This window comes from Netta rufina (assembly GCF_964035555.1).
Source record: "Netta rufina genome assembly, chromosome: 2".
Taxonomy (NCBI): Eukaryota; Metazoa; Chordata; class Aves; order Anseriformes; family Anatidae; genus Netta; species Netta rufina.
The window spans coordinates 109,161,368-109,175,891 of NC_140124.1; the positions used below are offsets into that span (position 1 = coordinate 109,161,368).

The following is a 14,524-nucleotide window of genomic DNA, read 5'->3' on the forward strand; positions in this document are numbered from 1 at the left end:
GTCAACTAGTGTTGGCCCAAGGTCTCAGCTGCCTGAAAATTGTTATAATCTCATTGGGAGTATGTCCAAATTTGTTTAAAATATTTTAGCCAACCACTTCACTGCAGCGGGTATGAATATCCTAGGAACTATTGTTAGGCGATCATCCTTGGTCTATCAAAACCATAGAAGACGTGCCCTGGCCAAATGTACAACATAGCTTTTATAATGGGCTCCTTTTTTTTTTTGGCAGTACATCACTAAATTGGTGAAAGAATACAGGATTCGTGTTGTAATCTGCTCTTCCAGTGCAGTGTAATGCCACAGCTTGTGTTTGAAGCACTTAGTCGGATGCATAATACGGTACAAAACCACAACTGCAGCCTGCCGTCCCTGTAAGGCTTGCAGAGCTGAGCCACCAGTTAGCCACACAGCTCCTGCCTTATCCAGTACCTGGAAATGTTTAAAGCTGGTTGGGGTTTAGGAATGCTGCAGCATTTCTTTGCGGGACAAAGTTTTGTGATGAATTTGTAGTGGGTTTGAAAGGATGCTCACGTTCTGGATCCAGGCACTGGGCAGTACCAAACCTGCCCTTTGTTGGAGTGATGGTGTAAGCACAAGGCACCTTCTTAGCACAGTTTGTGGGCTGATAATTGCCTTCACTGCAGCCTGAAGGGAAGACAGAAAGTGGAAAAAAAGTTGCAGGAAAAAAAACATGGAGAAGATGTTCCCTAAAATTCCTCACATCTCTATTGCCGGGAGGCCAGGGCATCTGTGTAGGGGAGCTACTTCTGTCAAGAGCACGACAAAATACAGGAAAAAAAACTAGATCTGCAGAGAGGATTTTTTAACAAAATGCTTAATTTGAATTTAATTTTCTCCTAATGTAAATGTATCCCCTAAAGGAGATAAAAGCTCTTGTAGGCACGATTGTCATACAGTGTGCCTGGTGAACTTCTCTCTTCCCACCAGTAAGTAAGGAGTGTGTTTGGGGGGTGGGGGTGTTTTCCTCACTTCTCTGAGATCATTTGGCCATTACAGCTGCAACAGCATTTCTATCGGTTCAGATACATTTGCCAGAGAAAAAAGAAGCATTGTTATTTCAGTGCCTAGCTGGACTAAGCAGTTTTTTAAGGAGCGGCATGAGATTTTCGTTGTTTTAAGGACATCCCAGCTATTGGATGTGCAACTACTAATGAGCGTGTGTATTTGTATAGATGTGAAAAATTATTTAGTTTGGAAAAGGCGAAGAACGGGAGCTGGAATAATTTCCAAGTACAACGGGCTGGAAGGTGGTTGGGAGCTGTCAGCATAGCATGCGTTTATGGAGGGGAAATCATGCTGAGGGGGGCTAGAAACAGGCCGAACTGCTGGGCTTGGGGTACGAATACCTCACAGGGTGAGTAAAGAGGACAGGGCTGGGCTCTTCTCAATAATATCCAGTGACAGGACAAGAGGCAATGGGCTCACATCATAGTATGGGAAATTCCATATAGACATAATAAAAATATTGTTAGGGTGATTAAACACTGGACAGGTGATCCAGAAAGGTTGTGTCATCTCCATCCGTGCTCATAACTTAAAAAGTAAATGGATACAGCCCTTACCAACTCGCAGTGGTGGACGTGGCTTTGAGCAGGAGAGTTGGAGTAGACAACCTGCAGATGTCCTTTCCATCTTTACCTGGTCAGGGTAGTTTTTATGTAAGGAATAAAAATGATGCAGAAATAAGTGTCGTAATTGAATTTTAACAAAACACAGGTATTTAAAGGCAGATATGTTTCTCTGCTGCCTGGAAGGCTGAGCAGCACCAGAGGCTTTTAAGTGGCAGAAAAGTTTTCATCTCCTGCTTGGACAGGTGTTTTTTCAACATCTGTGATAGCATCATCTTTTTTTGTTGTTGTTCTTTAATGTTGTAAAAACTTAGAATGTGAACTCTATACTTGCTCCAATGTTGTCTGTACTGATGGTGAAGAGGTGTTTTTTTGGTTTATTTCCCTCCATACATTTGGCTAAACACCTTGAATTGTTGAATCTATACTGTCGTTGTGTTGGTGTTAGAACTACAAACTTCTGTTAAACTAATAGAAAATGTAGAGAGGGAAAAAGAATCTGAAACTTGCATGTGGGTTTATATACGCTGTTATATTAGAAATACGGTCACAAGGAAACCTGTCACAGGCAGGCACATATGAAACTTTTGAGCTTGCATCAGAAAAAGGCACCTGATGAGTTGACTCAGATGGGACTCACTTTCAGCTCTGTCTGTGGACTTGTGAGTAGAAAATGACAGCACTGTCCTGAAGAAAAATTGGGTGAGCTTCAACTTGCAATTTAGAGAGTGTTTAGCAACCTTGTAAAATGAAGCTGCAATTTCAAACCATTGGTAAGGATAAAAATACTTGTGTATATTAAAAATTGGCTCGGTGTAGTCCTTCTCTCAGGTTGCCTGGTTGTTGGTTATAATTGCTGCAGAAGTTCTCAATTCCTGTCTTCAAGCAAGATGTTAAAAGTTATACTTCCCTTTGAACAGTATCTCATTTATAGATGAATAACTGTGTTTTTACACATTTGTTTGTGTCTCCTGGTGATTAGGACCACTCTTAAATAGTTGACTAGCTCCTGCTGCGCAGCAGTGCATATTTATGGAGCTATAATTTCCAGACTGGAAAGACAAGAGAGTTCTTTTGATGCAACTAAATCCTTGTCACATTACCATTAAAGTAAATCTTTATCATGTACTGATCTCCCCAAAAATACTGTTTAAACTGAGGAAAATAAAAAACATACACATCTCTATCTGGAGGCTTGCATTTATGCTTACACCCTGTAAGTCTAGCTTTCCAAATTGCAAGCAAAGGAACATTGTACTTACCATACACAGTAAGCAACAAAGACACCATCTAGTGAGGATACAGAATCGTTTATTTGCTGTGGCTTAATCTGTATGTAACACTGATTTTTTTATTTTATTTATTTTTTTAAAAGGCTTCAGGAGAGATTTGGGGATCAGTAAGCCTGACGCCTGTGCCAAGTAAATCAATAAAAATAATAATGGAAGACAACGTGATAAACATAGTTTGTTGAGGAAGAGTAAGGAGCCTGCTACGAAGGGATGTCATGTTTTGCAGATTCATTGGAGCTTTTTGAAGGTGTCAGCAAGCACATGAATAAGTAAGACCTGACAGAAATAGTTCATTTGGATTTCCAGCAGTCATTTGACGAGGGCCCCAACCAAAAACCTTTGAAGAAAGTAAGCAGCCATTGGATATGGAAAAAGGGCTTCATGTGGCTAAATTGCAGACTAAAATAAAAGACACAGAGAGTTGGAGTAGAGAGGAGTCCTGAGTAATTATTCTCCACAGTTTTGTTCATGGCGAACATTCATGTTCATGATGGATATGGGAGAAAGGTGAGCTCACAGAGTCTACTGACAGGTAGTAGACACAAAGGCAGACCATAACAGCACTTAAGGACTTGATAAAGCTCAGCAACTGGACATTAAAATAGCAGAAGTTGTTTCCCATCAATAGCTTAATGTGGTGCATTCTGGAGGAGTAGGGGAGCAAGCTTACCTTCACATCTAAGAAGATGAGGTTAAAGCTGACTGTTGTCCTTCAGCATTGATGTCAAAAACAAAGGTTAAAAATGTTTAGAAAATAAAGAGAGACTAGTAATTATACTGTTCTGTTGTGTTTTTTTTTTAAAGTCATGAATTATTTTATGTAGTTCTGCCCCACTCACCCCTACTACTTCTTAAGACAATTAAAAATAAAAATCAACCATAGTTTCAGAACATAATTGAAATGTTACGGAAGAGCAAATATGGAACTAATAGGAAACAGTTTGTGTAAGAGGAACAACGTGAATTCTTTTGGGTGGAAGAAACAACTGAGAAATGGTGTGGTAGAGTTCTGTAACGTGATCAGTAGCAAAGGGGACATAAATAGGGAGTGTTTATTCGCTGTCTTTTTTTAGCGCGCACACACCAAGAGGTATCTAATGAAACTAGCAGCTGATGAATTGAAAACAGACAAAAGGAGGTGGTTCTTGACAGAACGTGTAATTCAGCTATAGAGCTTCTTGCCTCAGGAATTTAAGGAGGCTAAACGCTTCCCCTCAGCGCTGATGTCAACATGGAGGAAAAATCCTCAATTGCAAATACCTGCTTGTTCAGGAAATCCTACTTCTGTAAACTGTTGGAGGCTCCTCAACTAAGGAGTATTCAGCAGAAGTATTGCTGTATATTTATCATGTTCTTCCATGCTTCTCTAGGTATCTAGTATCAGCTACTGTTAGTGAGAGAGTATTTGAATGGACCTTTTGATCCTGTCAGTACAGCATTCCTTTGTTGTAAAGCTTGCTTTCTTTTTTTTTTTTTTTTTTCTTAATTCCTCTGTTGACTCATTTTCCAGAATCCTTACAACCAGTAGCACTCAAACTTTGGGCCGTAACGAGATACTAACTTATGTAGGAGGTGGTTTAGGTCCATAGGCTACGTAAGCTCTGTGTGACCGTGTATTTTCCACCAAAACACGCAGTCTCCACAAAGCCAGGGTCATGTTCAGGGCAGGGAGAAGACTGCTGGCACATGTCAGACAGTGGATTAATTTCATATGACTTTGTCCTGTTTCTGTTGCCTAGTATTTTTTAGGTTATTTAACGGATGCCCTTCCAGTCGCATCTATCTCATGCTCCATGCACAACAGAGGCCCTTTGGGGAAAGAGGTATTTTGGGAAAGAGGCATTTTTGAGTGGGTACTGATGAAACAAATGCATGGCCTGGGCTGTCTGTAGGCTGGTTATTCCTGCTGTCCCTTCAGACTCTTTTGCAGTGATTTCGTCTTGACCTGCCCTCCCACAGACATACTCAGCACCCTGTATCTCCATGTTGTATGTGACCAGTTTATTGATGAAAAATACAGTTCTTTGTTTCTGCAGGGACCAGAGAGAGCTCTCTACTTGTAAGTGGAGGAGTAATATAAAGAAGACGTACTTTGTGCTGGACAGAAGTACTGCATTGGAGCAGATTCATGCTATTTGAAAGAAGAGACTGCTATTTAATATAGCTGCTCTCTTCTAAATATGGCAGCTGCAAAACTCAGATGATTTTTTTACTCTTTGATTCAATCTTAAGTGATAATTTTAATTTAATAATGTACCTTAGCATGGCACTGGTTTTGAATCCCAGGTCCATGTCTTCCATAGAAACAATTAAGGCTGAGTTTAGGCAATTATTAATCTTAGTATTTTCATCTAGTTATGTATAATTTTATAAAGCTTTCTCTGTGTGGTTTCATTACTTTAAAATAATAATTTCATATTCAGCAGGTGTTACAGTTTGTAGTAAGATGTCAGATGTCTGGGGTTTTTATTTGAAAGATGTGCTTGTTTTTATATGAAGAGAACTCTAACTGTGGTGTGAGGGAAAAATAGTAGTGGGTGCTAACATTTGCACCTAGCTTAAGCTAACTCCAGGTGCTAATTTAGGGCAGTGCTGCTTCTCACCTTCTTGAAAGAAAAGTTTTCCAGCTTAACTCTTTGATTCAGTAATAGATGGCACCATTAAGCATGCTGTACAACGTGAACTTCAGCATCAGCTATCAGGAGGCAGGTTGGCAAACCCCAGCTTCGGCTGCCTGTGTGTGAGCTGGTTCTGTAGGCTCCCTTTATAGTCAGTGGAGAGAAATAAGCACTTCCACTGCATGATTCATCTCATCCTGAGCAAGATCTCTAAATTTGGAAGATGAATTCCACCTGAAGTCCATTGCTGAGTATAAATGTCATTTGTTTAAGCTAGGGAGTTTTTAAAAAGGACACTAGCTTGACTGGCACAGCAGTTGAGTAGGAGTCTTTTGTTTTCTCCCATGAGTTAGTTTTCAGAGGTTTAAAATCCTAGTTTAAAATCCTCTGTATCCTAGTTCGTGCCTTGTGTTTTCTGAAGCTTTTCTGCTTTTATGGCACATTTGAAACTTGACAATTAGGGTATATTCGCATAGCCTTGCGGAGGTAGATGCTTAAAATTAGGCAAACGGTTGTGTTGCTGACTGGTTTTATTTTATTTTACTTTTGACTGGCATAATGAGAAGAGCAGGGCATATAATACAATTTTCTTTATGCTCTAAACTTTTTTAAATATTAGCGAAAAAAAAATATCAACAAAGCCAAAAAAAAAACAAACACAAAAGCCTCTTCAGGTGCCCTTAGAGTTGCTCCCTCTCCAGAGCAGCCCATATCTCTCCGTTGGTTGCACAGGAAGCTCATGCACAGGTACTCGAGTCTTCAGATTTTCCAGGCTGAGAGACAGGTATACAGATACCTTCCTTAATTTTTGTTTTGATTTCTCTGAAGTTGACGCTTGGAATAGCTCAAATCCTTTTTTTTTTTTTTTTTTTTTAATTATTTTTAAGAACTTTTAATGCTGTGCCATGCTCATGCACTGCATCATGCTTGAATACTCTGTCCCCTGCCCATTCCTGCCTCCTCCCCTAAACTTCTTTTTCCTTGTTTATAGGTCTTACTTCCTTTCAGGGGAAATCTTCTTTTCTTTTTATTCCCCTTGGGGAATTCTGCTTTTTATGTCATCATTTGTGGCAACTTTATCTTCTTGATCACACTAATCAAGTCCTACTACCAGACTCTATCCTTATATCTTGGGATGGGTTGGGGGGGAGGGAGGAGGATATTGTACTGTATACTTCTACTTTTCTATCCTATTCATTATATTTATGTTCAGCTACATATCAAAAGCTGACAGAGTTTTGTCAGGGTTGTTGTGTTGGGCTTTTTCTCCACTGTAGTTAATATTTTTCATTTCCTATATCCATCTTGACATCGTAGACAAGTAGTTTGGGGGTAGAAAATAACTCACATCATCATCTCGGGTTATATGAGCCTAGATAAATGTGCATTTTTTCAAACGTTTTCCTTGTTGTGAATTTTAAAGCACCAGATAGAAACACCAGGGGAAAAGGAGCTCCTCTACCATGAGCTCAGGGATAAAACAGTAACTGGGAGCTCAGAACTGCAGGGTTATTGCGGCTCGCAGCGGGGAGCTGGGTGTCAGACACATTTCTTGTGCACTCCTTACTTGGACCAACAAGGATGTAAAACGCTTCTCGGCTCTGCAACAAAAATAGCAAAAGTCAGAAGCCACAACTATGACGTGCCGCAGAAAAAGGACAGATGAAGCACTCTGCTGGCCTGTCCTTAACACTCGCAGAGCGTTTCTCAGATAGAGATCACCACTGCACTGTGTAATTTTACCAGTCTTCGTGAATGAACCATGCCAACATGCCCCTGGTGGCTGAAGGTGCAGGTATTTACCTCTAGTAATGCTGCTCGGCCCCAGGGTTATCACTGTTGCTGTTACTGGTGGTGAGTAGCAGGGCACTCTGGCAGCGAGCCACCCACAAATGGCTCCGAACAGCAGAACTTGTTTTCCAGCAGTTGGTGTTTAGTCTAGAAGACAGGCTTTAAAATTTCACAAAATTGGGTCTTGAAGTTAACCTGTGGGGGGGGGGGGAAGAATTATTTTAAATGCTTTTTAAAATCTTACTCGTTTTTAATAAACACTTAGTTTCACAGAAAGTTTCTGTTGGAGCTTCTCGGCTCTGCTGTTGTGTACATACTTCAGCTCTTTTAAGCACACTGCTGATGTTTGAAGAGCATGAGTTCTGGCATCACAATCTTTCTATTTTCGGCAGCACTAATTCTTTCTAAATGTCATTAATTTGTTTCCTTCGGTGTTACTCAGAATTTAAATCCTTCTGACCTGTGACCAAAATGTAAATAACTGCCAGGAGTTACCGAGGAGTAAGTCGTTTGACATGCATGTGTTTTGCTGAACCCTGGCCATCTTCCCCCCTCACCTTTCGGTGTTTCCACCTTTCACGTTTTATTAAAATGGAAATTGCCCTTCCTTCTGCTTATACTCTTTGAGTCAAAGGAGCTCTGCTCTGCTTACTGGGTAGGAATGCGAAAATTTGCTACCAAACAGTAGTTAGCTTGAAGTGAATCTTTAAATATAAATTGTGTGCTCTGAAAAATAAGTACCAGAATGACTGAAAACAAAACAAAAAAGGCTAAGGCATTTTGCCTGCTTGTTTAGAGTAGCATTATCAGAATCTACAGTTAAAAACTGAAGGATGTCCTTGTACAGTGGTGTACATTATTGTAAGTGAACAATACTTACTACATGAAATACGACCTCAAAATAAAACTTTTCTATTGTTCTTTGTTGATTACTGATATTCTTTCTGATTCTTTTTCTAGTAAGAACCCATAGCACTCCAGTGGTACCTTTTCACACCCTTCTCTCATATGTTCCTCTTCTGCAGCATGTGCAGCAGCCAGCTTGTTGTCGGTTGTGTTCACTTTGCACACTGGTGACTGATAATGTGGTTCATGTGTTGCTCACTTGGAGCTTCACGCTCAGATTTTGTTGACTGCATGTTAGTGAGTAATCTGAGCTGCAAAATGCTAAATTAAAGGGAAGATCTGTTGCCAAGTGTGGAAAACCCTTTACAGATAACAGATAACTAGATAACTGCTGTAATCTTTAACATCTCTTTAGAAGATGCCTGAAAACTTCAACTTTTTTTTTTTTTTTTCTTAAGTCCTGTGAGCAGTTTTAAGTGGTAAGGAAAAATCAGCAGAAGATCCATCTAAAGGAAAACAAAGGAGAAATGGGAAGTGAGCGCTGTGTGGTTTTCCATTACATGTCATCATTGCAGGCTTGGTACATCCTGTACATGCCACTCTAATTGCTAGTCTTGAGCTGGAAAGAGTTGAGTATTTTGATCCCTTTAGGCAAAAAAATGAGCGTGAACATGAGGGAAAACAACACCTTGCTTTTGAAAGCAAAGAATTAAGGTTTTTTTTTGGTAGCAGGCTCGCAAATTGCTTGTGAAATGCCCACATTCAGAACAAAACTTCACCTGTTGAAGAGAGAGGATACTCCTACTTTGCAGGAGCCAACCCTGGGCTGGGACAAGTGATGTGGTGTGCAAATAATCCAGCCTCCCAGGACAAAATGAAAGTGAATGTTTTCCTGACTCCCAAGACAAAGCAGATGCTTTCTGCAGTGTGTGTACTGTGGAATTTAGGAACCAGAGAGCTGTATGGCCGAGCTCCATGCTTGTTGCAAAGCAGTGCCAAGTGCTTGTAGGGCAGGTTATGAATGGGACTGTGCAGTACTGGGGGCATGTGTAAGAAGCCCTAGGCAGGGTAGCGGTGAGACTCTTCTCTTACCATGTCCAGTTGTCTCTGATTGATTGTAGATGAATGATTTTTTTTTTTTCTTTTTCTGTTTCTGCCTCACAGCTCCACGATTAGAATAATCTGGATTAGATGAGAGTCTGGGGCTGCTTTGTACAGCAACATGTAATATACGTGTAGCTAGAAGGATGAGGGCTCTGCTTTCGAGATGAGGGAGTTTCTGTTTGCTAAAAAATCCCTGAGAATCGTAAGACAGTGGCTACAGCTGAAATAAATACTACAATCTCAAAGAACGATGAGGAAGAATATTCCTTGCCTGGGATGCTGTATCTGTGCCTGGAGATCCCTGCTAAAGGAAAGCACTGAAAAAAAAAACTGAGGGGGCTTGGAGAAGATGAGATTGTCTGGAAAGCCACTCACAGGACTGTGTTTGAGTGAAATGCATCATACTTACCAGAGGGAAGGGTGAGAGTCCTGAAATGCCCAGAGAATGATGTGGCTGAGGTGGGAAGGGCCCTCTGGAGGTCCCCTGGGCAGGGTGCCCAGGAGCCTGCGTGCAGAGGGAATGGGGGCTTGGTGCTGGTGGGGCTCTCAGGCAAAGGTGGCACAAGTGTGATACAGGGCACGTATTCTAGAGGTTACCGTGTTTAAAACGTGGTACTTGCCCAGTGTGGGTGGACTTCTCATAACAGGTCATATTGAAATGGAATGAATTTGAGCGTGTGGGTACTTCGAAAAACACAGAAAAAGAGAAATGAATTTAGCGCAGCCCTATGGCCTCTATTGTGCAAGATGCATGACTAGCTAATTAAGATAATTTCTTCTGGTCTTCTTTCCTATGACAGCTATTAGATCTGTCACTATAGAAAGTAACATAACAGCCGTAATGATAGCTATTAGGGTTATAATTCTTGTTTAGTTAAAACATCATCCAGCTCTTCCCTTTTAATAAGACTATTATTTAGCAGGTGTCATCTTACATTTTTTTTGGTTTAGTTTTGAATTTCTTTACAATATAATAGCACTCTTCGCTTATTTTTTTATGTGCAAAGGGAAACACAAGCTATTGAATCACGAAGAAGAGCGTACATGTCTGGTTGTAATTGTTTATGCATACTTTTACTTTTTGTTTTAGTCAAAAGGGTGATGTTTTCCAGCTGGCTTCCTGAAATTCCTGTTGTTCAGCAAAGAACTAATTGCTGAAGGAGATCTGGGTCTATGGTCTTTGAATAAATGAGCTGTAACGTTTTATCAGTAATTGGATTTAAATACTTTAATTACTGATTTTTGTTAACATGCTAATCATGTCAATTACGTTAGTGAGGATAAAATAGCTTTAGAATAAAGGGGAATGTGCTTTCAGCTTAGAGTGACATTTGGCAAACAGTAGCTGTAAAAACTCAACTCTGCAAAGCAGGTATGTGCAAATGTAAAGTAACTGTTGTGTCAAACACACACCAAATTAATTAAGTTCCATCAGATTCCCTAGCACTGTTCCTGTGTTATACATTGGGTGGATGTAACAATCATTTATTATAACATCTTTTTTTGGGGGGTTCACTTTCGAAATTGCTGTGACTGGTCCTTTCTTTAGTATTTAGTTGACTAACAGTGAGTAAATGAAGTAGCAGCTGGAGTGTTGCTATTACTAAATTCCTCTTTTTTCTCATCTTAACATGTAATTGTCACTTTATCTGTAAGTCCGTTCTGTACTTCTGTGAGCTTGCACTTTTTGTAGCCTATTTTTTGCATGTAGTTCATAATGGAACTTTGAAAAAAATGACTCCTTAAGTTTTCACAGAATTTTTCAGAACAAAAAAGCTGCAAATTGTTCTTCTACTGCAGAAATTTCACTTCAATTTTTTTCTAACGCAGACTTCCCTTGGGAAAGCTGTATGCATCTTGCTAAAAACAGCACAATTATTTTAGTAAACAACATATAAAATGTGCTTTTAAAATTACTTCCGGAGGCATCTTTTTCTGAAGTAATATACTTAAATAGAATAGTTGGAAATGGTATCTCTAAAAGTATTGTGTGATACCAGGCATACTTTTTGTTCTTTTCTGAATACGATTCAATGAAAACAAAATCTTTCTGTTTATAAATAAGTTCGTAAATCCTGTCTGAAATAGACTAGACAGCTTGACAAGTTATGACATGCATCTTGCTGTCATCCGAAACATTCTTTTGGAGAGACTTCTTGAATATTTCAGGCTTTAAGTTTTCAAGATAATTCTAATTATTTACAAATTAGTGAGTATAAATAGCTGTTGCACTAAATTGTCCTTTTCTGCTTGAATTTATTTATTGACTGTGAGCTTAAATGCTCAAGACAATGGAGCAGCAATAATGCTGTCTAGACAATATATTGGCTGTTTTGTCTGTGGTATTGTCTGTTGTCAGAGAAAATTTCCTGGTGTGCTAAAGGCTTCGAATTGTATGGCTTGACATTATAACTCTAAATTTAAAAATAGCTTCATGTATATGCATTATATATTTCAGCACATAAAATTGCTTTTGCAGTTCTGATATTTCAGTTAATCTCTCCCTTGTGATCTCGACCTCTGGAATAAAGAAAATTAATCTCAGTGTTGTGTATCCATTTTTGCATCATCTGCCTTAGGATTGTTGGCAGGTCTTAGTTGGATGTATAAAAAAGCAAATTATTTTCTACTCTTTCTGGATACAAATACTTTGCTGACTCCACTGAAAATTCAGAGCAGATCCCGAAAACATAAACTTTCTTAAAATAAAAGTTTTGCATAGCAATTTGTAGTTTTATTATTTTTTTTAAATGAGCTTAAACATTAAAATTTGATGATTTTGTCTTTGCTGTGCTATGAAATTTAGAAGCAGTTCCTTCTGGCTCAGTCTGACTAGGCTCTGCCTAGTATGGGTGGGTTTGTGGTGCTGTTTTTTTGTTTGCTTTTCCTCCCAGCACCTGCTTTCTTTCCTGCTTTCTGTTACCTTGCATGCAAGGTGGGCAGCTTCCAGCTGAAGTGGAGTTTGAAATCTTATCCATGTGTTTCATGAACACATTGGTTTAAATCCATTAGCTGGTTCGTACCTGCAGGACTTTTCCAGTGTAGTGAAGTTGCTCGTTTCCATCTGACTGGAATTCCTGAGTGGATCAGTGAAGACTGAGGACATTTCAGCCTGTGCTTATCCTGCTCCTCTCTTCTTCCAAAGCATCCACTGCTGGTCACTCTTCCTACAAAAAGATAGCCTACTTGGTTGTCAGAGGCTGTGCCCAGGCATGTGGTGAATGGGGAGCTCTTGGTTGGAGGCAAAGGCCAGTACTGAAGACAGGATATTAAGCTAGGTCATCTTTTGTTAGAAAAGTCATTAAAATTAGAGTAGGCTTGCTGTCTTCCACCTCCAGTCTGTCTTTCCTGAGCATGCATTACTCTGGTTGGAAAAAACATTTTTATTTGCTATTACAGAATCATAGAACAGCTTGGGTTGGAAGGAGCCTTCAAGATCACCCAGTTCCAGCCCCCTTGCCATGGACAGGGATCCCACCCACCAGACTTTGGGGCTGCCCAAAGCCTCATCCAGCCTGGCCTTGAGCACCTCGAGGGATGGGGCATCCACAGCTTCTCTGGGCAGCCTGTGCCACTGCCTCGCCACCCTCTGAGTGAAGAATTTCTCCTAACCTCTAATCTAAATCTCCCCTCTTTAGTTTAAAACCATTCCCCCTTGTCCTGTCATTGACTGCCTGAGCAAAAGAGTCATTCACAATCTTTTTTATAATCCCCCTTTAAGTACTGAAAAGCTGCAGAGAGTATTGAGAAGTTATGTTGTCATATGATATGTTGTCATATAATATGTAGTCAAAGCAAACCTACGTTATCTCAGATAGTGTAGGCAAAACTGTGATTATAAACAGTTTTATGAGCATATATTTTGCAGAGGAGGCCATGTGTCATCCATGACACAATCATTTTCTCCTATATGCCCCTGAAACTTTTGCCTGTCTTTAAAATGAAGGACCACCTCAACAGCTTGAGCTGTCCAAGTACATAAGGAGGGGGAGGTGATTTTGTCCAGAAAGAACAAGAGTGTGACTGAGAGGGAAAACTGCGAATTCTCATGTTTTCCTTGACATGACCACACTGATAATCCTTATTTCCATTCTGGTCACTAAATGTTTTTGTTGCAGCAGTTATTTGTTCCTTTACCTCTGTAACCTGACATCCGATGGAGCCGTGCAGTTGGATGATAGGGCCTGGTGTGGATTGGGATGAAGGTAGTGCTGCCCTCTGGAGCAGCTCCGTCTCCTCCTACCTGTTAGTTCCAACAACAGAAGGTGTTTCTTCTGGAGAGAAGCCTTTGTCTGGGACAATTCAAATTGGAGGTCTGGAAATCCTCGTTCTCCTTCATAGACTGTATGTCCAAAATCTGATATGTGTGGGCAAGTGTCCCACATGTATGTAAGCCAGTCAAGCCTCAGAAGCAGCACATATCATCAGACTCATCTTCCATGCCAAAATGCTAAGAAATCATTAGAGAATGGGAAGGTTGAAGGACTTAATTCTTTCTCATGCAATTCCTGCTTATATTGAATTTTCAGGCAGTATTTTGAGATCTGGTGTTCCTTCAGAGCACAGTTGTAATGATCTTGCCAGCTAGTTCCTCCAGCCACACTCAATGTCATTAATTTAATGTAATTTTTTTAATCTGATTTCTGTAAGAAGTAGGACATAGAACAGAAATATGTAAAACTTGCAACAGCTTTTAATTCTCTGAAATACACAAGATTTCCAGTTATAAAAGGAATTCTGTACTATTTTTTTCTCTTTGTGCAGTGTCCTCTGCTTGCTATGCTAGTTCTCTTAGCCATAGCTTTATTAGCAACCAAGCTGGAGTTTGTTCTGCTTCTATGAAATCAAAAGCATTGCCACAGGAGCTTCATAATTTCTCCTTGAATGTGTTTTTGCAGTCATACTGAAAGCAGGATTTGGTCTGTAGAAACATTGGGATCAAAGGTTTCTAGTTAGTGATAAAGGACAAGATTTATTTAAATGAATATTTTAATGTATGAGCAACCTAAGATCTAATAGTGCGGGTTTATAGTTATTTTTCTGGAGAGACTTATGCTCAGATGAGTGGTAAACATTGAAATTGTAATAGCCTAAGTCCTTGCTTCAATGTCTTGTTTTACGCTTCTTCCTTTATCTTCACTTTTCGCTCCGTATTAGATCATTAACTACAAGGTCATGTCAGTGGCACTTTAAATGCATAATCATACAGACTGTCTGAGGTGTCATTATGCTAATGTTACTGCTAATTATAAAACTGTATCCCGTGGAACATCATTCTTTG

At 39.8% G+C, this 14,524-nt stretch overlaps 1 protein-coding gene across 1 annotated transcript in view; it reads left to right on the top strand.

Moving 5' to 3' along the window:
* YES1 (YES proto-oncogene 1, Src family tyrosine kinase) overlaps window positions 1–14,524 on the top strand; it is a 50,475-nt gene that overhangs the window by 11,333 nt on the left and 24,618 nt on the right. The window lies entirely within an intron of this gene.